We start from the raw sequence: 17660 nt of genomic DNA, 5'->3' as shown, positions 1-17660 counted from the left end.
TTAGATAAGTTTTAGGCCCTTATCCAAAGAATAGTGCTAACTTTAAACGAATTCAATATTTTACTTAATAAGAAAGTTATAACAATTTTTTTTTTCGAAAAAGCCATTTCCATCCCCATGGTCCATTTTGCCCATTAACGAACTCGACCGAGATTTTGGATTTTTATGTTTTATGTATCAATTTGAAAGTGATTGGTGGAAAATTACGGCAGTTATGGTGTCCGCAAGAAAGTGTAATATATAAATATAGATATATATAAACTTTTGAAGTGGCGGTGGTTTTGGGGTCTGGGGGATATGAAATGCAAAGATATGTCGAAATTTTCTGGAGTTCGAAACATGGTACCCATTACAATAGGTTCTTATGAAATCTGCCTAATAAAGTTGTTAAAAATAGTATTTAGAAAAAGATCTTAATATTAAATCATATTGTAAATGTACAATTATTCTTTTTAAATCTATAAGTAGAATGATAGTAATACCACTGAAAAAATTTATTAACATTAATGATTCTTACCCACAGCCTTTGGTTAGTTTTCTTTTTTTTTTCTTTTTCTTTTACAAAAATAATGAAAATATTAATATTTTCACTCTCAATAAATTGAATAAATTTAATTTGGCTCCTAACATTTCTTGCTAATAATCTTCATAGTTCATTATTAAAATATTTTATATTTTACCTACTTTCCTGTTTAGTGAAAAATGTCATCTAACAAAATTATATATTTTTTTCGGGATTTTGATAAGCTTTCTTTTAAAAAAAGCTGTTTGCTAAAAAAAAATTTGCATTTTTTTTTTTAAATTTTGTTTTCATATATAAAAGTAAACAGATATCCCGACTAAAAATTTCAGTTTTCTTTTTTTTGGTTGAGATATTAATTCAAAAAATAACGTGAATTTTCCGAGTGGAAAATTAAACTGAGAATTTTTTAGAATGAAAAATAAAATGGCTTGTTCGGGATTCGAAACCGAGAAATTCCGTATGAAAGGCTTGTTTGTTTAACTAGTATCAGCAGTGTAAAAAATTATTTCAATTATTAAAAGAATTTAATACTATTTATCAGAATAATTATTAAAAAATTGGTAAAATCACAATTTTAAATAAAGTGATTAAATAATCCTTTAAATATTAACTTTTTATTTTTAAAGAATAAGTTTATTTATTAAAATAGCAGTCAAATGTATAAATGCATTATGTCAGATTATACATGTACATGAGTGCACATGTATAATGTTTGTATAAATATTATAAGTATAATATTTATGTAAATATAAAATAACGGAATTCAGTTCTAGTTCAAAAATTGTAATTTATTCTAAAAATAAATAAAATCAAAAATTTCATTACCTCGTTAACTAGTACAAATCCAGTCTAAATTAAGAAACACATAAAAGTACACTCTTGTACAGGAAAAGCTGGTTTGTATTCCGCTTTATCTAACAGTTAGTTGCGGTAGTGATTAGTAAGTCAGTTATTGGTATACGCACGCGTTTAACACTAAGCCAACTTTCTGTCGCGCTATGATATAAAACCACTTGTCTAGAGTCTAATGGCACTGGCAAGTAAACACAAGGCTGCTGGCTTACCACTGCCACTCGTCTTTGTCAATTTTAAAAGACAGAAACTTGCATTCTAATTTCTCTTATTATTACTATGCCGAGGACAAATGATTTAAGAGTGAATGCGTTTTATTTAACTTTATATTCCATAAGGAAGTGCTCAATATAGCGCAGAATGCTAATTTTTTTATTCCAGTAATTATTTTATTGTTTAAGAAATAATTAAAAGAACTTGATAATGCTTCATATGGCCGCTAATAAATATTTTATTTAAAATCTCAGTTTTAGTTTGATCGTCTTATAAAATCTTCTATAATGATATCTGCACATTCAGCTTCATATATTAACCCAGAAATAGTTTCTGTGTTAAATCAATTAATTGATAAAAAGGAGAATAATCATCGTCAACTTTACTTATTAAAACCTAGCCGAAGTCTAAAATAAAACCGGCTTAACCGAAAAATTTAGGAAAAAACTAAAACTCATCAACTGGATTATGGATAATAATAGAATTGGTCGTTTACCTTTGATTATAATGAATAAATATTCATAGCTAGCAGAGAAAGTAATTTTTCCTAGTGTCACATAAACTTTAGGGAATTATATGTTAGCCGTAAGAAAGGGTTGGACAGTTAGTGTATATGCACATAATATTGCTGCGTATTAGCAGCTCGATCAGGATATTGAAAGATTGACAATTGAAAATCTTTATATAATAACAATTTATTGGTTTAAAAACATGAGTAAAACAACGCAAATCAATAATAATAATAATGACAATGGTAATAATAACTGTAAACGACAATAATAAAGCAAATAATAAAAATAGTAATCACAACCACAATAATAATAATAAATGTCAATAATAGTACTAAACAGCGATTACATACAAAACATAGTTTAAAGTAATTGTCAGGATTTATTTACAGGTAAATAAATAATCAAAACCAGAATTCAGCCCCATTGACAAAAGACATTAGCATGACCGCTAATTTTAACACTTATAAAACACTAGTCTTATATTAACAACAATAGTACAATAGATAAGACAGGTATAAAGTTCATTCCCTGTAAATATGTTTGCTGTTCACAAACAAAACTCCGTAACAGTTTATGAATCACATTCACTACATTATTTCTTTCACTTATAGCCTAACAGTAACTCACCAAACTACTTCTTGTTTACTGGAATTACTCGTGGTGTCACCTTAATTGCGTTGAACCTAATTCACACTAGAAATTCGCTTCTTCACTGTTGTCCTAGCAGAATACTGTCGCTGACTGACATTTTGCGAGCTCACAACTCGCAGACTGACATCGTAATGTCTCGCCTAGACTGATTTCGCAGAACTGACATTGCAGACTTCATCTCTCAGATTCACATCGCAGACTCTCCTCACGGAACTGATTTCAACTTGTCTTCCCCGGTGTATTTATACGTCTATCTTCTTTACCTGCCGGACCAGACCCCAGTTGAGCATGAGAACGATCTTTCGTTCCCTTTCGTTCCCACGCATTCGTAATCTGGATCCGGTCACTCCTCTTACGAAAGAACATCTGTTTAGTGTGTCGATGTTAAACGAACCTGTTATCTTTATTAAAAGCGTTTCTTTTAGTCCCTTTCTGGATTCCTCCCATTACTATTTTCTACTACTTTCTTCTTAATTGGCAGGGATCCGTTACTTAGGTCCGTTACACCGGTCTTGTTACAATACAATTCATTACACACACTTTCTCCTGGAGTGGAGTAAATGTACAACTTATAGTTCCGTAATAAAGTTATACATTTAGAATAACCATAAAATAAAAACACATAACCCGTTATTATTTATTAAAATAGTTTTTAAAATTTTAATATAAAAAATAATAAAATTAATACGAAGCCCATTAAATAAATTGAAATTAAGTAAATTGAAGTGTGTAAATATGAAGTAATAATATTATAAAATCAGTTTAATTTAAATCTCAAGAAATTCTTATTAAAATAAAGATTTATAACAATTTACTGAACGTAATTGAATATGTGACAACTTTAGTTTTGCAGTCTCCGTAATTTTCAAAAATTCATTAAAAATAAATGTTTTCCCAACCAAATTAAAAAGTCTTTCTACATCATTCTTATGTTTAAGGATTATTTTATTCTGGCTCCAATTAACAATCGATTCTTTTTTTAGAAAACTGTTCTTTCATTTTAGCCAGACAGCATTTATCAGTATACAAAATTATATACTAAAAATACGAATTAAAAGAAAAATCATCGTATCACCGACTTAAAATCTGATAATTAGATATATTTGTCGCTAGATAATAGCATTAGACCTGTAGGTTTTTTTAACAATTTCAAAAGGATTTTTAGCGTAATTAACTTGAAATTTTTACCAAGAAAATAACGTTTTGTAAGTTCAGAGGTAATGAAGGAAGTTAAGTATGTCTTACTGAGCGCTGTCTTCTGTCAGTTCATTAACCACGGATGAACACTAGTACAATGAGTAAAGCATTCTGCAATGCAATTTAGAGACTACTATAATTAATGGAACTTTAAACGTTGAGTTTACATGGATCAGCCATTTAACCTTTTTAGAACACTGCTATGTCGGTATAATGATGCCATAATTTTGTGGTAATCTCTCCCTAAATTTAAACCTTACTGGTTTTTTTTTTAATCAAATTTATAAGTAAAAAAGTAATTTAATTCAAGCTTCGTCTGAATAAGTTAATATTTCAAGCATAATCAGAAAACCATGTTTTTAGATTTAATTGTCGGATCCAAAATAACGTTGAATGACCGTTTTGAAAAGAACTCAGTAATTTTCTCCCTAGTACGCTGGTAGATGAGGTGACTTCAAGTAATTCAAAAATCTCGTACTTATTTTTAGCTGTCAATAAAAATAAAAATTTTAGTAGTGTTTTTGGTGTTAAAGAAGTGGTTATAAAAGTATCTTACGATGTCTCTCATATTGGAAATCGTAAAAGGGTTTTTGCAAAAGTAATATAATATTGTAAGGTACATCGTTAGGTATTGAAATATATAAAAAAAAAGATATATACTTCATTAAACATTTTATTTTTAATGACAGATATTTGTTTTAACTTTAATCATTCTTACAATACCAAGGTGTCAGTCACCAGGTAAAATGCGCCACATCCTGATGAATTGCATAGGTTATGCGCCTTACATCGCAAATTTAAATTACCGAGGGACATTCACCGCATCTTGGGAAATGAAAAGGATGTACTAGACGGTATTATTACTTTTAAGAAGTATCAATATATTTCATAAGATCTGATGATAAGCAATCAGAAATTTTGATTTTATTTTGTTATTTGTGTTATATATTTTTTCTTAATAGTTACGTTTCTTTATTATTTTAGTTTTAATCCTATTATTATCTTAATTTTAACCTTATTTTATTAATTTTTTTAATGTCCGAGAAGGGGTTTTTTTGTTAATTTTTTGACCCGGGCGATGATAGCGCGAAAGCCTTTTTTCAAAAAAAAAAACTAGCTAAAACTGCCAAAATAATCTTCAAACAGTCAAAAGCAGGCTTTTAAAAAATGTTGAAAGCTTTACTTTTGGACAAAAGTTATTAATCATTACAAAATTTGTTACGTTGTTAATGACAACTTTTCCTGTCATTAATATTTTATGTTAAGAAAGTTGTACAGTTTTACAGTTAATAAATAATATAAAAATCATTGTTGATCTTGAGAATGAAAATTATGTTACCAGACAAAATTAACAGCTTTTGTCTGGTAAGACATTACCAGAGCTTTAGCTCTAGTAATGTAACAGAGACAATTAGGAGAGATATAAAGTGATCTAATTGTTAATTCAATTAATTGAAAAATACTGGAAATTCAATTTCAAATATTTAAACATGTTATAATTCAATTTAATAGTTAGTATATTGTAATTTAAAACTGCTTAATATAATAATTTCAGCGGTACTTGAAAGTGTAGCTCTTTTTATATCTCTGATTTTATCTTTATATCTATTTATCTCTACTGATACGCACGCGCTCATGTTTAATATGTGTACTTCTATGCTTCCTAAGCTGAAATAAATATATTAGAAGAATATGAAAAATAGAAAAGAAAAAATCTCATGTAAACGAGTTTTTTTTTTAAATTTTGATTGAACGATTCAATTACGTTAAATGAAACTGGGAAAAAGTACTGAGCTACTTTCTACACGTCTAGCAGTTTTACAACAGATGTCAGAGTTAAAATAGAATTTTGTTATAAAATAAAACAAACAAATGATTGAGATTGACAATAACAATTTCTTGTCCAAACAGCTTGTTGAAACTTTTCTGCATAAAATTGCATTATAAAAATCAAACTACTCAACAAATTCCTTTCTACAAAAAAAAAACCACAAGAAATTAATAGAATCTAGTAAATATAACACAAAATAAATTATATAAAAACAAGAAATCTACACTTCTTTATCAAACCAATCTAATTTTTTAAAGATTACATTTCATCATAGATATTACAACGAATTAAACCGTTTTCAGTTTAACAGCAACGATTAGATGGATAAAATCGTTAATGCGGGAACTCTAATTAAATCAGATTAATTTTACAAATTTATAATTAAGTATGTGATGTAACCATCATAGAAAGTTTTTTTATAATTTATATTTAATTTTATGTCGTTTTATAATCCACTTATATGCAAATAATTTCTATATAATGTTAATAAAATGTGGGAACCCTATACAATTTTTCAATAATAAAACGAGAAAAATTTTATTTAGGAATGTTCTTATCTCCTACCAAAAAATAGATCAATGGGAGTTATTTTTCGGTTTGAGATCATTACACCTCAAACTTCGAGGGTTTCTAATTATTTCACTAAACATTTTAATTGAAAATAGTAAGATTGTAACAAATCATTTTAAAGGGTGTTTAAAAACAAAACTTATGACGTAAATACCTTCGAGTTATGATAATCTTAAGTGAAATGTTGACGTTTATATATTTTTCATAGTTAGTTTCAGAGATGTCCTACAGTACATCCGAAGTAGTGTTATTATACAGAAAAATATATATTTTGAGATAAGAGTATTTGTTAATTTAGATATTTAATTATTTCATTTTTGAATAGTTATTTAAGAGGTACTATAGATTACTGTCGAAAATAGCTGTGAAAAATACTAAATATTACCCATTTGGGTTTGAATTATTGTAACCCGAGATTTTTATCGTAGAAGTGTTGGAGTGTGGTGGTCTTATTCCGAAACATAAATTGTTTTGAAGTAGGAACATTATTAAATTTCATTTTCTTTAATAGATAGGTAAGATGTATTTTAATAGATAAAATGTTCCATTATTGTTTTAATGATTCCCTTGGTTTTTTTTACAACCAATTTACTTGGTTTTTTTTATGATCGGGAATATATAGGTGTGTGTATATGCGAACGTGCCTATGCATAAGATATCATAATAGTAACGATCAATTAACATAAGAATCTACTCCCAAAAGTGGCGTAATTGTTCTCATGAATAACAAGCACCGTAGGCTTAAAGTGGAAAATGAAGTGATTTCCTATTACGTTTTTCACTAAATCAGATATAATATACTACATTACTAAGTAGACTTACTAATACTGCTGAAATTTAGGTTATTTTCATCTTTGCGAACATTATATCTTCATTGAACGTCATTATATTCAAGAACTGTAACTCTAATTGGCACTTATTTCACGTAAGATGCTTGATATTTATCTTCTTTTAGCTTTAGTATGCGATATAGTCGCAAGCAAGACTAAGACAAATTAAAGATTAATATACCCGTTTCTATTGTGAAACAATCATTTATGCTTTCTTCATACTGTAATATAAATATGTGTGCGTATATATATATATATATATATATATATATATATATATACATAAAGTTTATCAAACCGAATACGGGACATTTTGATCGACTACTTTTTGCCATTTTTTAAGTAATATCGTTATTCCAACACTGTAGAGCATCTGTGTTTTCTGGACGAAAAATTGTGATAAGGCCACAGGACTCTTTTAAAGTCAAATTTATATCATTAAAAAGATATAAATTATAATTCCGCTTAAAAACCAATGTGATTAATTATATGTTCAGGAACATCTGATAAACTTGTATATAAGTATTCACTTCATATCAATTTGATGTAGATTAAGATAAAAATAGAATAAATTTCCATAAATATAACAATTGATCGTGAAGTTATTAAATAAGTAATACATTTGTACATCTAGTCGATAAAAGCGTCTCAATTTTTATCTAAGTGAGTTCTGTAGAGACTGAGTCAGATGGTATCTTAGCGAAGCAAGGTCAGAACTATACGGTGGATGCATAAAAATTCCTACCCAAGCTCTCTTAATTCTCGACTAATCAATTATATGTAGTTTATGGTGTTGTCGTGATGGAAGGTGACATTTTTCCTATTGATCAATTCTGGTTACTTTATCTCGATTACTTGGTATATTCCTTCCAGTTAATAGCAGGAGAGGTTAGAATCAATCGTTAGACCAGGCGGTAGCAGCTGATATTCAATCTTTCCTTTCCAATCCCACCACACACGCAAAAACACTTTTCTTGGCTTCAATTCTGATTTTTGGAACTTCACCTTGTTTCGAGCATGACCTTTCCCGTACATTGTCGAACACGAATCATTTTCATCGCACTAAATCGTTTAAAAAGTTCCTTTGTTTTGTTCGGATTTAGCAACGATTAGCAGATAAAAATTCGTTCTATTACATTTATCAATGTTAAATCAAGTGGCATCCAAGCATCGAGTGTTAGGTAGGATCATCCAGTCTTCCTAAAATGGTTTAAAGATATTTTATGGTCGTTACTGACATCATGAGTGCAAATTCAGTGATCTTACTCAACTTTAACCTTGATTCCATCGACGTTTTTAGTCGGCTGACCAGAGCAAAGTATATCAAAAATCAAAATTTCCAGATTGAATTCTTGAAAATATGTGACACAACCAGCTTTGTGCCACATGTGCAATTATGATTCTTCATCATATTGACAAAAATCAAAAAGGCGTTTTTGCAGCTCTCTTTTTTTTTAATTAATTTTTTTAAATATATCAAATTTCTTCTTTATTTTCATTCAATTTCAAGATATAATAGCTTTTTAATAAATAAACGAATGTATCATAACTTTTTTTAAATACTCAGTTATACCTGTCACCTTTCAAAAGTACGCAACTGATGCCAGATTTGAGTAATATTAACAGAGTTGTATTTTTTCTCTAATTCAGTATATATATATGTATATATCTATGGATACGTTTGTGTGTGTGTGTGTGTGTGTGTATATATGTGTGTAGGCGCGCCGCGCCCATGTAAGTATCGACTAAACAATTGTATGCTTATATAAGTAAGTTTTGTCTTCATATTGCTTAGGTAACGTTTTTAAATGATGTATACACGCGTTTGCTTCAAACTGAAGCAAATTTTACTTTCATATTAATTTCTATCCACTCGTCAATGCTGACAAATATTGCACAAAAACGGTTGAATTATTTTAATAAACATTTTGAAATAGGCTTGGATTAAAATTATAGACATTTCAAAAAGTTGTAATAATAACTAGTAAAAAATATAGCAGATAAAACTTGCTCCAACTTAGAACATAATCGTTCAGAATCAATATGTATTATAATGAATGTATGTATTACAAAAGTTTTTTTTTTTTTTTTTTGCTTGGTGAGATTGCATAATGAAGCGTGAAATATAAATTTAATAATTTTAATTAAAAACATCAGACATGAGTCTCGTTCTTTCATCAAAAATTTATATTTTTGTAACTTCCTAACTTATGTTCTATTTTATAGAAGTAAATAAGTAAATAAAAATATTAAAATTTAATTTAAAAAAAGTACTACGCATTTTCTATCACATAACACTAATATTCATTCAAGTAAAACAACGCCAAGAGATAATAAAAAAATTGAATTTTTAAATTGTTTTATAAGAAGTATTGAATTCCCAAAGACCTCCTTCACCAAAAATAATTTCTTGTAATAAGGCAAATAAAAAATAAAATTTAAAAAACCTACGTGAATGCTCATTTTATTATTTCAATCGAACTTTACGAACCACATGATTTGATGAGGGCTTTTGAGATCCAGGAAGGATATGAAAACTTTTGCACTTATAGAAGTGCCGTGTAAATCAACTAGATAAAAGAATAAATTTTACGATAATATATATTTTTGAGCTTCAATATAAAAGAATAGGATATTCAACAAAAAATTTCAAAATTAGAAAACGCTATAACAGAACGTAGAATAAAAATAAACGACAGGTAAACTAAAGTAATGAGGAAAGAAAACAAAAAGGTAACGAATGTCTGAACAAAAGAAGGAAAAATTGAACAAGTAAAAGAGATAAAAATAACGAAAGACTAAGAAAGCGTTTAATAGAAAAAACAGTTATGACGGATTTAGAGTTTAAAAAGATGTTGTGAAGGTTTGGAGTGTACTTCATCACGGATATGAAACATGGATTCCAAGAAGAGAGACATGAAGGCTTGACGTATTAAAAATGTGGGTATGGGAGATTAGAAAAGATTAAATAGGCAAACTGAAAAATTAGGAAATAATAATAGTTAAGAGAATAGAAGCATAATCAAAATTGGAGAGCTTACCGACTGGGTCATATCATGAGAGAAAAATAATTGATTAGAATAGCGGTAGTAGAATCAGTTTAAGATGCAAAAAAACTGTAAAAAAGTTGTTATATTTTCTTGGCATTGATTGTTTATTAATTCTCATATAGTAGATAAATAATATACATGAAAAAAGTTTAAAGAATTAAATACATCGATATTTGAAAAAGAGGAAGAGTTTGAGGGCAAAATTTTTTTAATGATAAAATGAACATGTACCCATGTACTGAGCTTCATATAAAGAGTTATATTTGCAAACTTTGAGAAAATTGACCCCAAACATTTATCAACAAATTGCCCCATACACACGAGTTACTGTGTCAAAATTCATCAAAATCGGTTTATTAGTTAAAAGTAGTTAAAATTAGTTTACCAGTCAAAAGTTATTAAACTTCAAACATGCTAACACACGTACATACTTGCAATCATTACCCTCTTTTTTTGTTTTTTGGGGTCTCTGGGTCATAAAATATCAAGAAAATCCCATTCTTTGATTGATTACCATCCTTTTTTTCTTGCAACATAGCTCTAGAGCTATGATGTCAGGAATGTAAAATAGAGACCTAATTGGAAATGTGAACTATCTAGATCTGATAAAAGTTTTTAATATTAATAAAAGTGTTTTTACTATTATGTTGTAGAATAATGTACAGCCAGCAAGCTATTTTTATAGTTAAGAAAATCTATTTTCATTTTAAAAAAATAGGTTGTCGTTCAATAAATTTAATAGTAAACAAATTTCCCTGTAATTGCTGATATTTAGTTGAAAATAATACATAACGATCTCTTTATCAAAAGTACAATATTCAAAAGGCACATTAAACAATCATTTATGACATTGAACACTGATGTTTCAAGGCCACTTTTAATGATAAAATAAATTAAAACACTAGAAAATAATTGTAATGATATTATTAAGAGAAAAAAATAGCTTTAATGATAGTAATATAAAATTTGATTTTAAAAAATAATACTTTAATCAATTCTTTTTAGGTTTTTATTTTTTGATACCAGAGTCAAATAAGAAATGTAACGATAATTTATTCCATATTTTTAGCCTTATTTTTATTTAAAATATGGATAAGATTGTAAAAATGTTTGCTCATTTGAATGAAAGTTAACTATTCATAAGAAATGGAAGTGTAAAAATCCGGAGTTTTTATACAAATTTGAAAGGAATTCGGAGAAACACTTATATCTCTTATCAAGAGATAAGCATGAACTAAATGTCTTAGGACTATGTTTTATGTTTTTACCTATTTTTCCAATTAATTTAATTTAATTTTCTTGCATAAATAGAACTATTTGCATAGCATCCGTCTCACATTAACACTCTTAAGAATCCTCTGTTAAGAAAAAATTATGACTAAAAAACGAAATTTTTATTTTCCCTTCTTCTTTGTACGGAAAGTAAATTTTATTTAAAAAACAAACTCCACTTAAGTTTAGGGAAAAAATCTGATGACACCACGTAACTTCGTTGTACGCCTATAAAATTACATATTCACTTTTTCCCGTACTTAAATTAAACTTATTTCATTTGAAAGTGAGATCACAATCTTTCAATTCTTTAATAAAGAATTTTTTTCATATTATTTTTTGTTATTGAATATTATTTATTGTAAAACGTTTTTTACAATCACAGGATAATAATTATTAATAAATCAATATATTTAAATTAAAAAATCTGATAAGGACACTACATGTCTTTCTTGTACACATATTAAATTATATAGACATATTTGTTTATAATGAGAAGTACGTAAAATTTTATTTAATAACTTCTGATATTTTTTCATACTTTTTTTTATTGTTATTATTGAATTATAATTAATTGTAATTTTATTTTACAATCAGAGGTTCATAATTATTAATAAATCAATATATTTAAATTAAAAAAAGGTTAAAAAAATGAAGTCGGATTTGAACCGACGTGCCATCCCCTTGTAAGATCCAAATATTTCATAAATTAAAATTTTATTTGGCTATAACTCTGGAATCAATGAAAATAAGTACCATGATATATTGTTGAAAAGCTCTCAATGAGGGCTTATTACTGCAATTAAAATAGTTTTTACTATTAAAATAGTAAAATTGGAGAACTAGATGGTTTTGATGTTTATTTCAGTTTCCTGTATATACTTATCTACATTATGTAAGTTATAGTTATATTTCCTATTTATCACTGAACAAGAACTATAAAGAGCTTTAGAATAAGAAACTTACAAAAAGTCTCATTTTGACTATAGACGTTTAACGGTCAGTTAAATTCAAAATTTATAAATATTAATTTTACAAAGTAACTTCTAGATGAAATCATAGATTACATTAGTACCAAACTAAGATTTTGTTTTACTTTTCCGGCAAATATAGTCAGAAGAGATGTAGAATATTGAAGGAGAAAGTTTGGTAATAATTCGAAAAAAGAGATTCGGGTTTTTTGCAATTCTTTACCTTTTAAGGTTCAACTCGTACATCTAGACCAAAAAAATATACATATGCATATATTTGCTTAAGTATATGTGTGTCGTACTGCTTTTGGCCTTTTATTTCAGGATTGACCAAACAGATTTTCTTCAAATTTGGCTAAAAATATTTCTATGTATCGGACATTGATCGTATTCATTTTTTTCAGATATTTAAAAAAAAATTTTGCCCCCCCGCCGGACTAAAGGCCGAGACCCTAGCACTCCACCGCAGAGATCGGTGCAGTAACGATCTTTAATTTAATTAAATGAAAAATTAATTTTTATTTAATTTTTTTTTACATAGGCTGTAATTTTGAATATGCTTCCTTCATCCCACATTGATCGTTCCAGCAATGAAAACTAATTAATCCCTTACGTGTTATCTAGTAGAGTGGTCTAGTAGACAGTCGTTTCCTTATGGTTGTAAAAATAAATTTAGTGAATAAATACAAAAAAAAAAAAAAAAAACAGAGTAAGATTTAAATAAATCAAACAGATCCTTAAGGAATAAGTTGTTAAAGGAGTACTTAACTGATGGTTTTTATATCATTCAGGATTGTAAGAAGTACAGAAAAGAATAAATATTCAACTAGTAAATTGGTATAATTCGTTTTAATTTTGTTCTATTTATTGCTATTATTTTTTTTAAATTTATTGAAAGTGTCATTTTGGCTTTGACTTAAAACAATTTCAGTCTAAATAACCACAAAAATATTTGCTTATAGTACTGATAATTTTGAGATTACGGGAAGTTTCGACTGTCAAGACTTCAAAATACAGAAATTGCATCTGCTAATGACTAATGTAATTTATTATTATTGCATTTGTTTATAAGGGGAATTTATATTTAAATAATTATTTTTTTAAATTTAATTACTTTTTTTTAAGTTACAGGTATAGGTCAACAAAGTGATTTTGTGGAATAGAAGAGCTAATTTTGAATGAAATTATAATGGTTTTACGCGTACAGATCAAATTAATCTACCTTAGAGTAATAAAGTAATGCCATATATTTGGTAGTATTTATTGTTTTCAGCGTAAATTATTCAGGAAATTCGGATTTATAGATATAATTTTATGTATCCAGAATAAGTTTACAAGGACAAACGTGTTTTTCATATAAGAAAATTTTTTTTTAATTTTCTACTTATAATATGTATTTAGATACCTAGTACTTTTGTTAGTTTTCTAAGCAACTATTATGTATATGTACTGGCATTTATGATTAAAAAATTAAACGCAACAATTTTTTTTATTTTCTTAGCATCAAACTTCATGCCGATCTCTCGTGTTACGTCAACTAAAAAAAAAAGATGTTTCTCATAAAGCGTGTTCTAATTTGTCAGAGCCACAATAAACCACACTCAGGAAACGTAATTAAAATCGGATGTGCCACTAGACGTGAATATGTGGAGGGAGAGGGTGGCTAAGACTAATTTATATAAGTCGGTAAATATGCAAATAATTATATTTATTTACGGACTATAATATATTTGGTTGAGGATGTCCGAAACTCTCTTAAGTTTTTTCCGTATATATGAAAATATATTAAAGAGACAATCCAAGTAGAAAAGAACTAGACAAATATACAAAGAATAAGTAGAAGAATAAAATAGTAATAATAATAATAAAACATTGCACTGAAAAATAACGTAATAGACTTAAAAATAAATTTAAATTAAATTAAAATTAAAATTTATTTATTTAAATTTATTTATTTTAACTCGTTAGGAAAGTGATACTGTAATATTTTTAAAATGTCATACTATACTGATAAATTTAAATGTAATTTGTGATTTAAAAGAATCTAATTTCAAAGAATGAAACCTAGTATTGTTTATAAAACTTAAGATTTTTTCAAAACTGCTCCAGAGGTAGAAAGCTATTTATTTTACTAATAAATAAAAAACTTATTTAGCTATTATAGTTCAAAATTTACAACAAATACTCCCGACTAGCCAGTATCCGTAGCCGCCTGGACTCTTCTCCAGTTATAAGTCGTTATTTCAATATCTCTTATTTTGTAGTTCACACTGGCACGTACGAGCTCCTTCCCAACTTCTGCTTAGTTAGTATACATATATTTTCAAGTGTATAAAAAATTTTACCGATAAATAAAATAATTAACATTTTTAATCAGGAAAAAGTCTATTAAAATAACAATATAGCACATGCCCAAAGAGCATATAAATATTATAAAGCAGATAAAGATTATTGGAAAACTTATAAAAATCAAGAATTTATATGTTTGTTGATTTATATATTTATCTTTCCGGTAAATAAACCACGGGTTAGACACGAAAAACAAAATTGCAGTTATGTAAAATAAATACTCCAAATATATATTTTTACTTCCTTGAATTTGACCATCCCTGAATCCATTTTGACGAGTTTCGGCATGACGTTTGTACGTACATATCTCGCATAACTCAAAAACGATTAGCCGTAATATGTTGAAATTTTGTGTTCAAAAAAGCCCAAAATCTCAAAAAAATGAACTTTGTACTTTTTCTTAACTGCTGTAATCAGCCCTCATTGAGATATTTCAACGATATAACCATTATTTCATTGGTTCCAGAGTTATAGCCAAATGAAATTTTATTGATTAAATATTTAAATTTTATAAGGGGAAGATACATCGGTTCGAATCAGACTTCATCTCGCTTTATTTTTAATTTAAATATATTGATTTATTAATATTATTAACAACTGACTGTAAAAATTTTTTATGGTAAATAATACGCGTAATTCTATAACAGCAATAAAAACTTATATATGAAAAAATAACAAATGTTTTTAATGAAATAAAATTTGTTGTACTTTTCTTTTCAAAAAATGGGTATATGTAAATTAAGAAGCGAAGAAGGAAGTCTTGTGATGGTGTCCTCATCAGATTTTTTTCTTTTTAATTAAAACATGATTTTTAGCTGATAAAACCAGTTAAAATAGGAGTTTTTTTTTAATATTTCACAATTATTTTTTATTATTAATTTTTATGCACACTATTTTCATTCTCAAGATATTTTAAATTGATTTTGAATGTATAAATTATTTTATTAACTTTTGTCTAAATGTTTTAATTTCTCTACATATAATATTACCTTGTTTATTTCAAACCTTATTTTATTGTCAAACCTTGTTTATTTCTTAATTTTTCACAACGTATGATTTTTTTTCTTACGGTTTTTCAAAAATATTTTTAAGAATTCAATTTAGATTTACGTCACATTATTTGTTATATTATATTAAATTATTAAATGTTTTATTAACAGTTTTCTTCGTTACTTCTAATAAATTATTCATTTTTAGATTAATTCATAAAATTTTCTGTGTATAATATCATCAAGACTACTGTTTTATACAGAGTAATATTTAAGTGTGGAAACAGCTTTATAGTGCATATCTGAGAGGTATCTGGGGGCAGAAAGAAATGGGGTTCTATATAATTTTAAAAAAAAACCGCATTCTGTTGGGTTATTAATTGTCGATCGCCATCTTGGATCCGCCAATTGAATCAGTTCATTTCTTTAAAGAGGAAGGTATCATATGACACATTGTTTAGATTTAAAATTTTACTAGGAAAACAATGGTGAAACCCATTTCTTTTCAATGCCTTCGTTATCGAGTTACAAGCATTCAAATTTGCAATGAGGGAAAGATCGTGCTAACAATAAAACGAAGTAAAACATACTACATAAACTATTTTAATGCATTGTACATTTATAATGCATACAATAACGAAATTTAAAAAGTGCTATAATATTGATGATAATAATAAACAATAACTAACAAACAAACTATTAACAACACAACAACAAATTAAACGGCAAACTGTTACAACTGATGCAAAGTCATTAGATGTATTGTAGACCTTAATTGAAGACCCTTATTAATTCGGAAACCTGCAACATTCGGAAAGGTCCAACATATCCGTTATTTTTCAGTTCAAAAATTCTTAAACCAAATAAATTTCACCCTTATACATCTGGTGCTAGAACCTTTGGAAGATAATTCTGACGACCGAATTGAGTATTGTGATATTATAATGCAAAAATTAGACATAAACGCAAATTTTTTCAATTCAATAATATTTACTGATTAATTTCCTAATGAAACTATTCTTGTGTGTTTAAATGTAACTTTAATTTCGGATAAAATTATTGTAACGAGGTTCTCAAGTAGTTGTAAAACTGCAAGTCATTTGAATTGCGTTCTATTAGTGATAACAGTAATATTTTTGCTATCCATGGAACAAATTTTTTCGACGATGAAGTTTAAAAGGTAGAAATACAAAACTAATTTTTTAATTAGTTTAAATTTAAATTGCAATTAATTTTTTTTCTGTTAGCTAAGTTTATAACACACACACACACACACACACACACACACACACACACACACACACACACAAATATATATATATACACTATTCAATAAATCTAAGGAACTTTGAATTATAACTATCCCTTAATATTACGCTACCATCTTGTCTGATTTTTTAAAAGTTTAATCAACCTCTGCGGAAGAACATCCCTTACCACCAATAGCGATCAACTTTGAATACAAAGTACTAAAACAAATTTTCCTTATCATTGAACGTTAAAAAGTGAGGAGTCACGTATAGCTATAACAAAAACAAGCAAAGGTGTTTTTGTGCAATCAACGGTAATTATTATGTTATTTTAATAAAATGTTAGTTATTTAATACGATCTTCTTTTAATAATTTTCTAATTGTTTATTTCTTATTGTGTGGTAGAAGAAAATTTTGTCAACAGATGTTCATTTTCTTCAAATTCTCATGCCTTCAGTGATCCAGTGTTACTCGTTCATTAAACAAAACCTGTAAAATTATTTTTTTATCAAACTGAATTTAATTTTCATGGTTGAGATTTAGAACAGAGGAAGGACGGGAAAACTTTAATATGTTCGGTGGCGTCCCACAGGATTCGG

At 27.4% G+C, this 17660-nt stretch overlaps 1 protein-coding gene across 3 annotated transcripts in view; it reads right to left on the bottom strand.

Moving 5' to 3' along the window:
- LOC142319069 (luciferin sulfotransferase-like) overlaps window positions 1–17660 on the bottom strand; it is a 359044-nt gene that overhangs the window by 323790 nt on the left and 17594 nt on the right. For 2 of the 3 annotated variants that reach the window (XM_075355928.1, XM_075355927.1), the window contains exon 1: window positions 1349–1593. The exons of the other annotated variant lie outside the window; for it this stretch is intronic. The gene's annotated coding sequence lies outside the window, so the exon portion shown is untranslated. Of the gene's footprint in view, window positions 1–1348; window positions 1594–17660 lie in introns of those variants that run through there. 3 annotated transcript variants of the gene reach the window in all.

The sequence above is a fragment of the Lycorma delicatula genome, chromosome 2 (genome assembly GCF_047948215.1).
Source record: "Lycorma delicatula isolate Av1 chromosome 2, ASM4794821v1, whole genome shotgun sequence".
Taxonomy (NCBI): domain Eukaryota; kingdom Metazoa; phylum Arthropoda; class Insecta; order Hemiptera; family Fulgoridae; genus Lycorma; species Lycorma delicatula.
The sequence above is the reverse complement of the archived record's forward strand: the minus strand, read 5'-3'. Positions and strand labels throughout refer to the sequence as shown.